Below are 15,693 nucleotides of genomic sequence, written 5' to 3'. Positions count from 1 at the left end.
TAAATTGCATTAAAGGTTTGATTTTCAAATTGATATAGTGCCCGATTTATGAAATATTTCCGCATGAATGGCTGTTATGAACGTCGACGACGACAATCGAGTATCATAGGATACATTTTGTTAACGAATTTCTTGACATTTGAATGAACACGTTTGATTTGAGAATGTAGCATGTGTGGCTTGTTGGAAATATGCCCTAGAGGCAATAATACAGTGGTTATTATTATATTTCCTTGTTCATAATAATTGTTTACTATCCATGCTATAATTGTATTGATTGGAAACTGAAATACATGTGTGGGTACTTAGACAACAAAGTGTCCCTAGTATGCCTTTACTGGACTAGCTCGTGGATCAAAGATGGCTAAGGTTTCCTAGCCATAGACATGAGTTATCATTTGATAACGGATCACATCATTAGAAGAATGATGTGATGGATAAGACCCAAACCTTAAGCATGGCGTTTGACCGTATCCAGTTTACTGCTATTGCTTTCTGCATGTCAATGTATCTGTTCCTATGACCATGAGATCATGCAACCCACTGACACCGGAGGAATGCCTTGTGAGTATCAAACGTCACAACGTAACTGGGTGACTATAAAGATGCTCTACAGTTATCTCCGAGGGTGTCCGTGGAGTTGGCATGGATTGAGACCGGGATTTGTTACTCGGTGTGATGGAGAGGTATCTCAGGGCCCACAAGGTAATACAACATCACACTAAGCTTGCAAGCAATGTGGCTAGGGAGTTAGTCACGGGATCTTGTATTACGAAACGCGTAAAGAGACTTGTCGACAATGAGATTGAACTAGGTATGGAGATACAGACAATCAAATCTCGGGCAAGTAACATATCGATGGACAAAGGGAACAACATACAAGATTGGTTGAATACTTGACATCGTTGGTTCGACCGATATAAATCTTCGTAGAATATGTGGGAACCAATATGGGCATCTAGTCCCTCTATCGGGTATTGACCGTAGAGGTGTCTCGGTCATGTCTGCATAGTTCTCGAAACCGTAGGGTCTGCACACTTAACATTCGATGACGATATGAACATAGTTGTGTTATCGTAGTGGTGATCGAAGGTTGTTTAGAGCCCCGGATGAGATACCGTACATGACGAAGAGCTTCGGAATGGTCTGGAGGTAAAGATTGATATATGGGAAGTTCCGTTTTGACAACTGGAAAAGTTTCGGGCGTCACCGGTATTGTGTGGGAAGGGTTCCGGGACCCACCGGAAGGGGTCCACCCACCTAGGGGGGCCACATGGGCTGAGAGGGATGCGCACCAGCCCCTGGTGGGCTAGGCGCCCCTCCCAACTAGGCCCATGCGGCCAAAGGAGTTGGTGGGGGGCAAACCCTAGGGGGCCGCTCGCCCTAACTTGGGGCCAAGCCACCCTTCACCGTCGCCCCACCTCTTGGGCACAACCCTAGGGCTGGCCGCCTCCACCCCTCCCTCCTATATATATGAGAGGAGAGGGAGGGCAGCCCCACGATAAGCCACGACGCAGCCATTCTCTCTCTCTCTCTCTCTCTCTCTCTCTTAGTGCTTCTCCTCCGTCGCGATCGCTGCAGCGCTTGGCGAAGCCCTGCTAAGATCGCACCACCACCACCACCACCACGCCGTTGTGATGTAGGAGAACTTAGCCTCTACTTCACCGTCGCTCGCTGGATTGAGGAGGTGAAGGCGCCATCGAGCTGCACGTGTACCAAATGCAGAGGTGCCGTCCGTTCGGCACTTGATCGGGACGTTCATGATCGGATCGCGAGACGGATCACGATTGGATCACGAAGACATTTGACTACATCAACTATGTTTCTCAACGCTTCCGCTTAGTGATCTATAAGGGTATGTAATGCACTCCCCTCTCGTAGATGTTGATCTCCAAAGATTGACCTTGGTGAGCGTAGGATTTTTTTGTTTCCCATGCAACGTTCCCCAACAGTGGTATCAGAGCCAGGTTTATTCGTAGATAACATGCACGAGTGTAGAACACAAAAGAGTTTATGGGCGTTGATGGTCAGATTGCTTTATTCCTTAGTCTTATTTTGATTCGGCGGTATTGTGGGATGAAGTGGCCCGGACCAACCTTACTCGTCCACGTACGAGAGACCGGTTCCATAGACTAACATGCAACTTGTTGCACAAAGATGGCTGGCGGGTGTCTATCTCGGATTTCATGGCCTCAAGCCATTTGTTGGAATCCGGGCCCGCCATCGCTTCTTCATAGTTCGAAGGTTCACTATTGTCCAACAACATGATTTCCATGACAGGGTTGCCGTACCATTCTGGTGCGGTACATACCCTTGTCGACCTTCGAGGTTCAATAGCAACTTGATCCGAAGTGTCATGATCATCATCATTAACTTCATCTCTAGCCGGTGCAGGCACCTCAGAAACATTTTCTTGCGCTGCGCTACTCTCCGGTTCGTGAGGAGGTACAATTACCTCATCAAGTTCTATTTTCCTCCCACTTACTTCTTTCGAGAGAAACTCTTTCTCTAGAAAGGATCCATTCCTAGCAACAAAGATCTTGCCTTCAGATCTAAGATAGAAGGTGTACCCAATAGTTTCCTTAGGGTATCCTATGAAGACACATTTTTCCGCTTTGGGTTCGAGCTTCTGTGGTTGAAGTTTCTTCGTATAAGCATCACAACCCGAAACTTTCAGAAATGACAGCTTAGGTTTCTTGCCAAACCATAATTCATACGGTGTCGTCTCAACGGATTTAGACGGTGCCCTATTTAAAGTGAATGCGGCAGTTTCCAATGCATAGCCCCAAAATGATAGCGGTAAATCGGTAAGAGACATCATAGATCGTACCATATCCAATAGAGTGCGATTACGACGTTCATACACACCGTTATGCTGTGGTGTGCCAGGCGGCGTGAGTTGTGAAACAATTCCACATTTCCTTAGGTGTGTGCCAAACTCATGACTCAAATATTCTCCTCCACGATCAGATCGTAGAAACTTTATTTTCTTGTCACGTTGATTCTCCACCTCATTATGCAATTCCTTGAACTTTTCAAAGGTTTCAGACTTGTGCTTCATTAAGTAGACATACCCATATCTACTCAAATTATCAGTGAGGGTGAGAACATAACGATAGCCTCCGCGAGCTTCAACGCTCATTGGACCACATACATCGGTATGTATTATTTCCAATAAGTTGGTCGCTCGCTCCATTATTCCGGAGAATGGTGTCTTGGTCATCTTGTCCATGAGCCACGGCTCGCATGTGTCAAATGATTCAAAATCAAGAGACTCCAAAAGTCCATCTGTATGGAGTTTCTTCATGCGCTTTACACCGATATGACCAAGGCGGCAGTGCCACAAGTATGTGGAATTATCATTATCAACCTTGCATCTTTTATCCCTCACACTATGAATATGTGTATCATCACGATCAATATTCATTAGGAATAAACCATTAACCAGTGGGGCATGACCATAAAACATACCACTCATATAAATAGAACAACCATTATTCTCAGATTTAAATGAGTAGCCATCTTGCATCAAGCGAGATCCCGATACAATGTTCATGCTTAAAGCTGGTACTAAATAACAATTATTAAGGTTTATAACTAATCCTAAAGGTAGATGTAGAGGTAGCATGCCGACGCCGATCACATCGACCTTGAAACCATTCCCGACGCGTATCGTTACCTCGTCCTTAGCCAGCCTTCGCTTGTTCCGCAGTTCATGCTTAGAGTTGCAAACGTGAGCAACAACACCGGTATCAAATACCCAGGAGCTACTACGAGCGCTAGTAAGGTACAATCAATAACAAGTATATCACATATACCTTTAATGTTGCCGGCCTTCTTGTCCGCTAAGTACTTGGGGCACTTCCGCTTCCAGTGACCGGTTCCCTTGCAGTAATAACACTCGGTCTCAGGCTTGAGTCCTTTCTTTGACCTCTTCCCGGAAACTGGCTTACCGAGCGCGGAAACAACTTTGTCGTCTTTCTTGAAGCTTTTCTTACCCTTGCCCTTCTTGAAGCTGGTGGTCTTATTGACCATCAACACTTGATGCTCTTTCTTGATTTCTACCTCTGCGGATTTCAGCATTGAATACAACTCGGGAATAGTCTTTTCCATCCCTTTCATGTTGTAATTCATCAAAAAGCCTTTATAGCTAGGTGGAAGCGACTGGAGGATTCTGTCAATGACCGCATCATCCGGAAGTTCAAGTCCCAGCTGAGTCAAGCGGTTGTGCAACCCAGACATTCTTAGTATGTGCTCACTGACATAACTATTCTCCTCCATCTTACAACTAAAGAACTTGTCGGAGACTTCATATCTCTCGACCCGGGCATGAGCTTGAAAAACAAGTTTCAGCTCCTCGAACATCTCATATGCGCCGTGTTGCTCAAAACGCCTTTGGAGCCCCGGTTCTAAACTGTAAAGCATGCCGCACTGAATGAGAGAGTAGTCATCACTTCGTGACTGCCAGGCATTCCTAGCGTCCTGGTCTGCCGCGGGAACGGGAGGATCACCTATCGGTGCATCAAGGACATATGCCTTCTTGGAAGCCATGAGGATGAGCTTTAAGTTACGAGCCCAGTCCGCATAGTTGCTCCCATCGTCTTTCATCTTGGTTTTCTCTAGGAACGCGTTGAAGTTGAATGGGACATTTGTGTTGGCCATTGGATCTACAATAGTTGTAATGACACTTTTAGACTAAGTTCATGATAATTAAGTTCATCTAATCAAATTACTAATGAACTCCCACTTAGATTGACATCCCTCTAGTCATCCAAGCGACACATGATCCACGTCGACTAGCCCGTGTCCGATCATTAGGTGAGTGATACGTCCATTTTGCATCATGCTTTCATGTTGATATTTATCGCTTTATGGGCTGTTATATTACCTTGTGGTACCATAATTATGCCTTTTCTCTCTTATTTTGCAAGGTTTATTTGAAGAGGGAGAATACCGGCAGCCGTAATTCTGGACTGGAAAAGGAGCAAGTCTGAGTCCTCTATTTTGCACAACTCCAAATGCCCTGAAAATCAATGTGGAATTTTTTGGGAATATATAAAAAATACTGGGCGAAAGAAGTACCAGAGGGGAGCTACCAGGGCCCCACAAGCCTAGTAGCCGCCACCCCCTGGTGGCAGCTACAGGGCTTGTGGGCACCCTGACGGCCCACTGCTCCCCCTCTTTTTCTATATGAAGGGTTTCGTTCCAGAAAAAAATCAAGGACGAGCTTTTTCGTGGATTCTCCGCCACCACGAGGCGGAACTTGAGAAGATCCAATCTAGAGCTCCGGCAGGACGGTCCTGCCGGGGAAACTTCCCTCTCGGAGGGGGAAATCGTCGCCATCGTCATCACCAACACTCCTCTCGTCGGAGGGGAGTTATCTCCATCAACATCTTCATCAGCACCATCTCCTCTCCAAACCCTAGTTCATCTCTTGTAACCAATCTCCATCTCGCGACTCCGATTGGCACTTATAAGGTTGCTAGTAGTGTTGATTACTCTTTGTAGTTGATGCTAGTTGGATTACTTGGTGGAAGAGTTTATGTTCAGATCCTTGATGCTACTAATTACACCTCTGATCATGATTATGCTTATTCTTTGTGAGTAGTTAATTTTTTTCCTGAGGACATGGGATAAGTCATGCTGATAATAGTCATGTGAATTTGGTATTCGTTCGGTATTTTTATATGTTGTATGTTGTCTTTTCCTCTAGTGGTGTTATGTGAACGTCGACTACATAACACTTCACCATATTTGGGCCTAGAGGAAGGCATTGGGGAGTAGTAAGCAGATGATGGGTTGCTAGAGTGACAGAAGCTTAAACCCGAGTCTATGCGTTGCTTCGTAAGGGGCTGATTTGGATCCACTAGTTTAATGATATGGTTAGACGTTGTCTTAATTCTTATTTTGTAGTTTCGGATGCTTGTGAGAGGGGTTAATCATAAGTGGGATGCTTGTCCAAGTAAGGGCAGTACCCAAGCGCCGGTCCACCCACATATCAAACTATCAAAGTAACGAACGCGAATCACATGAACATGATGAAACTAGCATGACAGAAATTCCCGTGTGTCCTCGGGAGCGTTTTTCCTCCTATAAGACTTTGTTCAGGCTTGTCCCTTGCTACAAAAGGGATTGGGCCACTTTTCTGCACCGTTGCTACTACTTGTTACTTGTTACTTTTCACTTGCTACGTTTCACCTCGTTACACCATCACTTGTTACCGCTACTTTTAGTGCTTGCAGTTATTACCTTGGTGAAAACTGTTTATCAGAGCCTTCTGCTCCTCGTTGGGTTTGACACTCTTACTTATCGAAAGGAATACGATTGATTCCCTATACTTGTGGGTCATCAAGACTCTTTTCTGGCGCCATTGCCGGGGAGTGAAGCGCCTTTGGTAAGTGGAATTTGGTAAGGAAACATTTAAATACTGTGCTGAAATTTATTGTCACTTGTCACTATGGAAACTGTTCCTTTGAGGAGTTTGTTCGGGGTATCTTCACCACGAACGGAAGCACGAGGAGTTGTTCCTCAACCTGAGGTACCTACTGAAAATATCTTTTATGAAATTCCTTCGGGTATGCTTGAGAAACTGCTGGCTAATCCTTTTACAGGAGATGGATCTACACATCGAGACTTGCATCTGATCTATGTAGATGAAGTTTGTGGTTTATTTAAGCTTGCAGGTTTGCCCGAGGATGAGGTAAAGAAGAAAGTCTTTCCTTTATATTTGAAGGATAAGGCGTTGACATGGTACATGCTATGTGATGATACTGGATCATGGGACTACAACCGGTTGAAATTGGAATTTCATCAAAAGTTTTATCCTATGCATTTAGTACATCGTGATCGGAATTATATTTATAACTTTTGGCCTCGTGACAGGGAAAGCATAGCTCAAGCTTGGGGGAGGCTTAAATCAATGCTATATTCATGCCCCAATCATGAGCTCTCGAGAGAAATTATCACTCAAAACTTTTATGCTCAGCTTTCTCAAGATGATCGTACCATGCTTGACTCTTCTTGTACCGGTTCTTTTATGAAGAAGGATATTGACCACAAGTGGAATTTATTGGAAAGAATCAAACGTAACTCTGAAGATTGGGAGCTTGAAGTAGGTAAGGAGTCAGGTATGAATTTCCAGTTTGATTGTGTTAAATCTTTTGTTGAAACAAACACTTCTAGAGATTTTAGCGCTAAGTATGGACTTGACTCTGAGATAGTAGCTTCTCTATGTGATTCTTTTGCTGCCCATGTTGATCTTCCCAAAGAGAAGTGGTTTAAATATCATCCCCCTGTAGAAGTCAATATAGCTAAACCCAATATAGTTGAGGAGAAAGTCACTGCCTTTAGTGATCCTATTGTTCCTTGTGCCTACACTGAGAAACCACCATACCCTGCTAGGAAAAAGGATTATTCTAAAGCTCCAACTGTGATACGTAGGGGTTACATTAGACCACTTGCACCCCTGTCACATCCCTGACACCTTAAGCAAGTTAGTCTTGTGCTCATGTCTTCTTTGCATTGCATCTAAGAAATCTTCAACAAGAACAAAGAAAGAGGTGAAGGAAAAACTCAAACCCTAGGCACTTCTTCAAATAAAGGAAATCTCAAAACTAGTTAAAATCAATGAACCCAAAATGGCCTCAAGAAAAGTTCAAACTTTCTGATAAATCATGAAAGTAAATGAGCAATGAAGAACACCATTTTCTTGACACTTTAAGCATATTAAATAAATGCAAAAAGCTTCTGGTTTCAAGTTTTAAATTTGAAATAAGAAACTTTAAATTTTCAAAAATGTTGAAAACTTTGGAAATGGTTGGAAATATTCCAACAAATATTCTAGGGTGCTCAGCATAGTTTTTACAATTTATTTGGGAGTTGAAATAAATAGAAAACCAGTGAAATAGCAAAACAGAAACAAAAACAGAAAGAAAATGAAAAAATCCTTACCTGTCGCCTAACCTGGCCCGGCCCAGCAATTCCTGTCGTCTTCCTCCCCCGCCAGTGGGCAGAGGAGGTGGCCGCCGCGTACTCCAGTGCGGCCACGCACCTGTGCGCTTGCCTGGCCGCCGTCTCGCGCTGGCAAGCCCGGGGATAAGATCCCCGAGCCCGTGGCTATCCATTCCCAGCGCCAGTTCCCCCTCCTCTCGGATCTCTCCTCCCTCCTTCTGCCGCCATTGGAGCCCGAGCAGAGCTCAAGCTCGCCGTCGTTCTAGCCTCCCCTCTTTCCTTCTGAGCCGCGCATTAGCTCCGCCGCAACCCCCTGAAGCTTCCTAGCCACGAGCCCGACGCCCAGATGCAGTGAATCGACGAGCAGCTGTCATCTTCTTCCTCGGGTCACCGAAGATCGTCGCCGGCGTTCTCCCTCTCCAGGCCGTCCCCGAGCAGACTAGCGCCACCACTGCACTCCCCGCGAGCATGCATTCATTTCCCCTAAGCTCTCCCCGTCGATCCCCTCCTCTAGGCTTAGTTCCATCGGAGCCCGACGAGGACCGCCGCTGCAGCTCGTCGCCGGTAGCCCTCCGGTGACGGGTTGGTCTGCCTGAGGCCACCAACAGCCTCAGGAAATCATGTAGATGCGCTAGGTGCCCAGCCCCGCGTGTTTTGGCCCCGTATTCGATGGCTTCGACGATGGCCGAACTTGGTCGCCGCCAAGCTCGTCGCCGGCGTTGATTCCGTCCACCCCAGCCCCTGGGGCTTGTCCCATCGTGCTCGCCATCGAGTGGCCGCTCCTCTGGTGCTCTCCGCACCGAGTTTGGCCCTCTGTGCGCCATTTCCGATGCCCCCCGACGTTCTGGTGCTCGCCGGAGGCTCCCCGCCGACGAGGACGACCTCGCCGCGCGGTGGGTCTCAGCTGGCCTGAGCCACTGACGGGTGGGGCCAGCCTCTGGATAGTTTAGAAATAATAGAAATAAATCAGATAAGTTAATAAGTCACTGATATGTGGGACCAGTAAGATTAATCAGCTAATTAAGTTTAAACTTAATCTAAAACTGACCAGAGACACTGACCAGTGGGTCCCACTGGTCAGGTTTGACTTTCAACGGCCAGATGGACCTGTTGATGTCATGCTGATGCAGTAAAAGTATTTTCCAGTATAAAATACATTCCAGAAATGTTTAAAACTTCAAAAATTCATAGAAATTAATCTGTAACTCCAATGAAAATAAATTATATATGAAAAAGTATCAGAAAAATTCAAGGAATCTGAATATACTATTTTCATTCATGTTTGAAAAAGTTACAGAACCCAAACATGTAGATTAATGAATAAGTCAATTCTTATAAATATTTTATAAATGGAATTTGGAAAGTATTCAAATTTCATTATGAATGACATGATCAAACAATGTTCTAATAACAAACCAGTACCTTAACATGACATCTCATGCATGCTAACATCAAGTTGATCTGAGCATCAGGTCGAATCAATTATCGGTATCCGAGAATACCTCGTTTGAATTGATATTTGCATATGATTGTTATTGATTGTTGCCATTCATTTCGGTAGGCTCCGCACCCCCGGATTCCACCGAATATCCATCTGACGGATATTGTCCCTCCTTTGAGCAACAAGGCAAGCAACCATTTTGATCATCCCGATAAATCCCATGTTCTTGCTCCTGCACTTGTTTATTGCACTAGGATCAAATGCTTCAACTGCTTTTGCTACGTTAGTTGAACCCACTTCCTTTGCATGACCTATCCTTGTCACAGTAAATAGCCGAACCTTGCAACCTAGCATACCTGGTAGTTGCTTGAGCCATGATGTGCCTTATCCTGCTATGCATGCTATGCCTAGAGTTGTGTATGGTCTGTCATCTGGGAGATGAACAGAATTGTGAGAATGCGTTCGGTAAGCAAAGGTTGTGTGTTGAATCTGATTTGGTAAAGGTACCGGTGAAAGGCTGTGTAGGAGTACATGGCGGGTTGTTTCATTGGAACCGTCCTTAGGAACTGAGTTCCATGTATGTAATCCAAGACTAGATACTACCACATGCTGGGCCCTGAAATATGACCCCGCTCGGCCTATTAATCGCTTAGTACTCGGTCCAGGAGTTGCAAGTAGTTTCTGGTGTTTATAGTAATGCTGGAGGCCGTGCATGGTGCTGACCTGAGAGGTGGGCCGTGATACGGTAGGAAGTGGCACGGTGTACCAAGTGGCACCGAGATGGTGGGCTTGGGAACCCTGCGCACATCGTTTGAGGCCGTGGCGGAAACCTCGGCCGGACTTCCGTACGGGTTACTCTCAGATAGGCGATAAACCTGGACTAGGTACTAGTGTGGTTAACGGTCATGGCCGACTCCCTCGCTGGGCTTCCGCTTGAAGGTTGCCGAGGTGCATGACGTGCACATGGCGATAAGTGGCGAGAGCGTGTGTGACGAAGTACACCCCTGCAGGGTTATGATCTATTCGAATAGCCGCGTCCGCGGATATGGACTACTTGGAGACATATGTTGTTCATAGATAACTTCAATGGCTACTCATAAAATTGTCAAGATAAGCGTGAGTGTCGTGGACGGCAATTCCGTATGGAGACGGAATGATTCCACGATAGCGTATTGTTGTGGTGTTAATGGACTCGTGTGCGAGAAATCAAGTTGTCAAAATTATTTAAAAATGCAAGTTGTTTAGCCACGAGTCAGATGCTGGCTTTCCGCATGAAACCCCACAATACTCTTTTGATACCTTGCATGAGTAGTTAGATATCCTAAAGTCTTGCTGAGTACCTTCGTACTCATGTTTGCTTAATAAATGTTGCAGAGGTTGCTAATGACCCTAATGGAGGGTTCTTCGTAGACATCGACGACGACGAGTAGCTGGTGTCCCAGCTACGATCTGGCCCTACGTTGGATCTGTAGTATAGTCAGGCCATGTGCCTTCTAGTTGCCCTGTCTGTACTCAGACAGTTTTAAACTCTTCCGCTGGCTTGTAACTGAATGATTGCTATTATGGGTCATGAGACCCTTAATGTGTAATATTATGTGTGTGGCTCTTCCGAGCCTCTTAAATAAAGCTTGTATGTTATGGTTATGTTGTGATGCCATCGATGTATCTATACATATCAGTACGCCATGCATACGTGTGTCGTACTTGATATGTATGTGGTTCGATTACCTAGTCATGAACTTTAGTAGCACCCCTTACAAGGAAATGCCCCTTTGTGATCCAACGAGCCCTGGTAGTTCGCTACTGCTCCGGACACATTGGTTGACCGGCATGTGTCCTTCTTAGCTGCCGTGGCTGTCCCCTTTGGGGAAATGTCACGCGATGTAATGGAGTCCTTGTAGCTTGCTACGACTCGTCTACACTCGCTGGTGACCGACACCTGCTTTGCTGGGTCATGTATGCCTGTCCTTGTGCGGTACTGCCACTTTGGTTTGTGACTAGACTTGTCGATCCGGGTTCTTTGACATTGGAATGCTAGCGACACTATTGCATAAGTGAGTCAAAAGACGCAAACGGTCCTGGCTAAGGTAAGGCTGCAGCCGTGGAGTTAACCGTGCGTGAGACCGCAAAGAGATGTAATGTGTTATAGGCTGGATTCCTATGACTTAAGATCGGGGTCCCGACAGCATTGGTATCAGAGCCTGACTGACTGTAGGATTACTAAGCCAAACTGGTCGAAGTTGAGTCTAGAATTGCTTTAGTTATATATAAGGGAATTGTTTGTGGAAGGGAACGTAAGACTCTTGTTCTCTTCTCAAGTTATTCTATTCTGGTCATCCTCGTCTTTTCTGCGGGAATTAAGGACTAGGCTACTCATATTCTTCTAGGCTCGTGTTTCCGATCGGTAGATTATAGGACTACGGGTCAAGAGATATTTGGGTTTCTTTCTTTCCTAAGAAAAAGGTAGTAAGTTTGATGACCAGAGAGTGGAACTTGATAGTTGAGTGGTTACGCTATTCCATTTTGGGTTGTCTCAAAATTTGTTTCTGAGCATTTACAACCGTTATGCTGCCCAATTTTGCATTCGAAGCTCTAATGCTTTTTGCATTACTCTCTATTTACAGATGCCTGGCCATCCTTCTCGTCAGGTGGTACGTCTGACCAGGTGCATTGATGTGCCGGGTCATACGGCCATGCTGGTCAGGGTGATGTCGGTGTGCGGTTACCGCTGGTACCCCGAGTACACAGTGGAGGAACAGTACCGAGACTTCAATCAGAGCCAGTACATCTGCACTGTTAGGGTATTTCCAGACTACCCTGGAGCTGAGGAGCCAATCCATTGGTACTATGGGTTGGGAGTCATTGTTGACATGGCAGTACAAGATGCTGCCTATTCAATGCTGACCATTATGAGAGCGAGACATGCACTGCTGCAGAATTCAGAGTTCTGCTATGTTCCGGCCTCTCAGACTGGTGAAGAGGGATACCTCAGTGGAGTCTATTTTGATTCTTCTATGGAGGATCCACTATTGCAGTCCACTGTTGAGATGCTAGAGAACAGAGACAGGGATGCTCGTGCTCTCCGCATGGAGCTTTATGCTACCCGTGCCCGTTTGTGGACGGCTTTGACGCAGCTGGCACCGGTAGTCCAGACGGGGTATGGAGATATGGAGATGCTGAACCCTGTCAGGACTCATCTTCCGGCCCACGTTGACTGGCCAGCTATAGGAGGAGTCACACCTCTTCGGGGACCCCTCTTACCACCAGTCAGGGGACCAAGGCCACATCCGTGTCCTTATGGATCCCAGGGATCTCAGGGTAGAGTGTTTCCTGATCCGCAGGTTGAGCTTCCAGGTCATGGAGGTAATCTCTATGAGATGTTCTATGCGGATGCCTGAGCTGTGAGCGGAAGGATAGTATGGTAGTAGCCGTACGTTCACAGTCCTGCGTGACTTGTGAAGTATGCCTATAATGTGAAATGAATTCCGGAGGCTTAGATAAATAATGTATAGGAAGCTTGTAAGCCTCTGATGAGTAGTTTCATAATCTCAGTAGTTTGCTCTTCGGTTAAGGTTGTACTAAACTATGTAAGGGTGTGTATGAACCATGGTGTATATATAGCAGTTGCTTGTTACCATGCTGTTCGGATATTCATTTCCGCATTCCGTTTGTTCAGTACATTCTTAATCCATAGCTAGTATTGATATGATATTGGTCTAAGCTGTGAGTTTGTTTGTCAGGATGGTGTTCACCAGGTTGAACCGTGCCCCTGCTCATGAGCAAGGCGAGGGTAGTCAAGCGTCGCAGGAAGACCTGCCTCACCCGCCTTCTCTGGCGGAAGTGATGCTTGAGGCAGAGAGAAACAAAAGGGAGACCAACCGACTGTTAGAGCGTATTGAGCAGAATACGGCTCGTCAGCCTAGGAATGCTGCAGTGTCCCTCAATGACTTTGTGAAGCTGAATCCTCCAAAGTTTCATCATTCCGTCGATCCCCTCGACGCTGATGACTGGCTGTGCAGCATCTCACGCAAGATTCGCTCTACGAATGTGTCTGAGGCCGACAAGGTAACCTTTGCGGCTTATTTCCTGGAAGGACCCGCCAATTTGTGGTGGGAGAACTTTGAAGCTATGCGTCCCGCTGAACCAGTAGCCACATGGGCAGACTTCAGTGCATCTTTTCGTCTGCACCATATTCCAGAGGGCCTGATGGACAGAAAGAGAGAGGAGTTCTGTGCCTTCACTCAGGGCAAGTTGTCTGTGGATGCCTATAGCCGCGAGTTCGGTAACCTCGCCCGCTATGCAACAGAGGAGGTGTCTACTGACGCCAAGAAGCAAGCAAGGTTCCATAAGGGTCTGAGCCCTCAGCTCCGTCGTGATCTGCGCCTCCATGAGTGTGCAAGCTTTCAAGCCCTGGTCAACAAAGCGATCAGTGCCGAGACTGGTCATACTGACTTCGAAGCCACAAGGAAGCACTCCCGTGACTTCGGCTCGTCTTCTGGTTCCGTGTTTCCAAAACGCAGGCTGTGGGTTCCGAACAGTTCTCTGCCGCCAAGATACACTCCGAGGCCATCCTACGTGGCGCCTCAGACGAATCAGGCGAACTCTCCAGCAAAAGCTTATGGTGGTCCAGCTAGCAATGCTGCACCACGTGCCAACCAAGTGATATGCTACAAGTGTGGAGAACCCGGGCACTATTCCCGTGAGTGTCCTCAGAATGTGGGTGCCAAGCAACCCGGAAAGTCCGTCGAGCAAGCCAAGTCGGGCAAAGCTTACTATGTGAAGCCAACTCCTGCACGTGGCCGTGTGAACTATGTGTCAGCAGAAGAAGCTGCAGAGGATCCCGACGTCATGCTGGGTACGCTTCTTGTTAATCATCACCCAGCGTCCGTTCTCTTTGACACTGGGTCTTCCCATTCCTTCATTTCAGAAAGTTATGCACAGTTGCATAACATGTCTTTTTGTGATATGCCAATCCCATTGGTTGTCCAAACTCCTGGTAGTAAATGGCAAACCTCTAGGATAACCTATGACAATGAAATTCTAGTAGACAGGCTAGTTTTTCTAGCCTCATTGATAGCATTGAAATCTTCGGATATTAATATCATCTTGGGCATGGACTGGATGTCAGCTCACTATGCCAAGATTGATACCCATTCTAGACATGTCCAGCTTACCCATCCCTCGGGTGAGATAGTAAATGTCTCTACTCGAGTTGCCAAATGCCAACTCTATTCCCTAAATGCCAACCCTCTTCCGGAACTTGAAGACATTCCGGTAGTCCGTGACTTCCCGGATGTCTTTCCAGAGGAACTGCCAGGAATTCCACCTGACAGAGATGTGGAGTTTGTGATAGATCTTGTTCCCGGAACTGTCCCAATAGCCAGAAGACCTTATAAGATGGCACCCCTGGAGCTAGCCGAACTTAAGAAGCAATTAAATGAGGCCTTGAATAAAGGTTTCATTCATCCTAGCTCTTCTCCTTGGGCTTGCCCCGTCCTCTTCGTCAAGAAGAAAGACGGAACGGATCGGATGGTTGTAGATTACCGACCAGTTAATCTGGTCACCATAAAGAACAAGTATCCGCTCCCCAGGATCAACGACCTGTACGATCAGCTCGCTGGATCCTCAGTCTTCTCCAAAATGGATTTGAGGTTGGGATACCATCAAATCAAGATCAAGAACGGGGACATTCCAAAAACGGCTTTTGTTACTCGTTATGGCCAATACGAGTACACCATCATGTCTTTCGGTTTAACCAATGCCCCAGCCACCTTCTCTCGTCTGATGAATTCAATCTTCATGGAGTATTTGGATAAATTCGTTGTGGTATACCTCGTTGATATTCTCATCTACTCGAAGAACAAACAAGAACATGCCGAGCATCTAAGCCTGGTATTGATGAAACTTCGAGAGCATCGCCTTTATGCCAAATTTTCAAAATGTGAATTCTGGTTACCAGAAGTGACCTGTCTAGGACACGTAATCTCTTGTAAGGGTATTGCTGTCAATCCCGAGAGAGTTCAAGCTGTCCTTGATTGGACTCAACCTGAATCGGTTAAGCAAGTTAGGAGTTTTCTTGGTCTAGCGAGCTATTGTCGCCGCTTTGTCGAGAATTTCTCCAAGTTTGCAAAGCCTCTAACTGAACTCCTCAATAAAGATAAAAAGTTCGAGTGGACACCACAGTGTGAGCATAGTTTTCAGGAATTGAAAAGACGCCTGACTTCCGCACCTGTGTTGCTACCACCAGATTTTTCTAAGGACTTTGTTATCTATTGCGACGCCTCGCGACAAGGATTAGGTTG

This window comes from Hordeum vulgare, chromosome 3H (assembly GCF_904849725.1).
Source record: "Hordeum vulgare subsp. vulgare chromosome 3H, MorexV3_pseudomolecules_assembly, whole genome shotgun sequence".
NCBI classification, from domain to species: domain Eukaryota; kingdom Viridiplantae; phylum Streptophyta; class Magnoliopsida; order Poales; family Poaceae; genus Hordeum; species Hordeum vulgare.
The sequence above is the reverse complement of the archived record's forward strand: the minus strand, read 5'-3'. Positions refer to the sequence as shown.